We start from the raw sequence: 2500 nt of genomic DNA, 5'->3' as shown, positions 1-2500 counted from the left end.
TTCTCTTTGTTCTTACTATTTTATCCGTGCCCGACCTCTTTATCCGGAAGACGGCAGAGGACGGCAGTGCCGGGTCATCAGGTCAGTCTCCTGTGTTGGTTAGCCCTAAGTCGTGTCCAGGCGTTTTCTAGTGTGGGGTAGCCCTCAATTGCTTTGATGGGAGATTTCAACGCCAAAGGTCTTCAGACAGACACAGTGTTGAACAAACCCTCTCGGCCTCTTTGCATCCTCAAAACAAATAAACAAATACAAGGAGAAAATGCGAGATCTCTGCTTGAATAACAATCTAAGAATTATGAACACATTCTTTCGAGAAAAACATCTACAAATTGCCTGATAAAACAAAAACGAATGAAATGGATTTCATCTGTGCTTTTTAAAGATGGGTCAAATCTATAAAGGATATAGCGACAAAAAAGGAGCTGAAATTGGGTCTGACCATGAGTTAGTGGTAGCTAAATTGAAATTAAAACTTCAAAATATCCCCTGAAAAATGTCAAAGAAAGATGAGATTTGATGTTGACAAATTTAAAAACCAATCTATAGGGAAATGTTTAGTGTTGAGATAAGAAATATGTTTAATGCACTAGAACGAGAAGAAAATCTTCCAAACGTGGAAACAAAATGAAAGTTAAAGATACAATCACAGAAGCATGCAGAAAGATGTATTGGAAGAAAAAGACGGAAACCCAGTGAGAAATGGAAATCAGACCAAACATGGACATCTATTGACAAAAGAAAAGAAGCAAAATTTTGAAAGTTGAGAAATGACATACAAAACACAAGGCAGACAGAAGAGAACAGAGAACTCGTCAAAACCGGGAAGAAGTGGCAAAGAAAGGAAGATAAGAAAAACTGGATAAAGAAAAAGACAAAAGAAGTGAAAAAAGCTACATTTTGAAAACGTATAGGACATACCCGATGACTGAAAAATTGGAACAATCATTCTATTGTCAAGGAGAGGAGACCTCAGCACCTGCTCAAACTGGAGAGGAATGACGCTGTTGTCATTATCAAAAAAGTACTAGCCCTTGTCATATTAAGAAGAATGAAAATGAAACTTAATGACAAATTAAAAGACAATCAGCGTGAATTCAGAGGAGGAAGATAATGTCACGAATTTTTGCCCTATGTCAAAAATTGAATAAAATCAAATGAAATGAACACGCCGTTTTATCTTCACTTTATCAACTTCCAAAAGGCGTTTGATAGTCGTCATGGAGACAGCATGTGGCGCATATTACAAAGTAATGGTATGCCACTGACTGTCGTCAACGTGATCAAAGCTTTCTATAATAATTCAAGCTTCTGTGTAAAAAATGGAAATAAGTGAGAGAGAGAGAGAGAGAGAGAGAGCGAGAGAGAGAGAGAGAGAGAGAGAGAGAGAGACAGAGAGAGTGAGAGGGGGGGGGGGGTAAATGGGCAAAGTGTTAGAGCGGCGATCGATTCTTCGCGAATGAATACAAAGAAATACCGAACGATACTACTACTACTACTACTACTACTACTACTACTACTACTACTACTACTACTACTACTACTACTACTGCTGCTGCTACTACTACTACTACTACCACCACTACCACTACCACCTCTTCTACTACTTCTACTACTACTACTACTACTACTACTACTACTACTACTACTACTACTACTGCTGCTGCTACTACTACTACTACTACTACTACTACTACTACTACTACTACTACTACCACTACTACTACTACTACTACTACTACTACTACTACTACTACTACCACCACTACCACTACCACCTCTTCTACTACTTCTACTACTACTACTACTACTACTACTACTACTACTACTACTACTACTACTACTACTACTACTACTACTACTACTACTACTACTACTACTACTACTACTACTACTACTACTACTACTACTACTACTACTACTACCACTACCACTACTACTACTACTACTACTACTACTACTACTACTACTACTACTACTACTACTACTGCTGCTGCTGCTACTACTACTACTACTACCACCACTACCACTACCACCTCTTCTACTACTACTACTACTACTACTACTACTACTACTACTACTACTACTACTACTACCACTACCACTACTACTACTACTACTACTACTACTACTACTACTACTACTACCACTACCACTACTACTACTACTACTACTACTACTACTACTACTACTACTACTACTACTACCACCACTACTACTACTACTACTACTACTACTACTACTACTACTACTACTACTACTACTACTACTACTACTACCACTACCACTACTACTACTACTACTACTACTACCACTACCACTACTACTACTACTACTACTACTACTACTACTACTACAATTACTACTACTACTACTACTACTACTACTACTACTACTACTACTACTACTACTACTAATACTACTATTACTCCTACTATTACTCCTACTACTACTACTACTACTACTACTACTACTACTACTACTACTACTACTACTACTACTT

The 2500-nt window shown here is 37.7% G+C and overlaps 1 protein-coding gene across 1 annotated transcript in view; it reads right to left on the bottom strand.

Annotated features, from left to right (window-relative positions):
• LOC144966940 (uncharacterized) overlaps positions 1–2500 on the bottom strand; it is a 33524-nt gene that overhangs the window by 11616 nt on the left and 19408 nt on the right. The gene's annotated exons all lie outside the window — the stretch shown is intronic.

Source organism: Berghia stephanieae, chromosome 3, assembly GCF_034508935.2.
Source record: "Berghia stephanieae isolate SIO BIC M18660-M18661 chromosome 3, UCSD_Bste_1.3, whole genome shotgun sequence".
Taxonomy (NCBI): domain Eukaryota; kingdom Metazoa; phylum Mollusca; class Gastropoda; order Nudibranchia; family Aeolidiidae; genus Berghia; species Berghia stephanieae.
The sequence above is the reverse complement of the archived record's forward strand: the minus strand, read 5'-3'. Positions and strand labels throughout refer to the sequence as shown.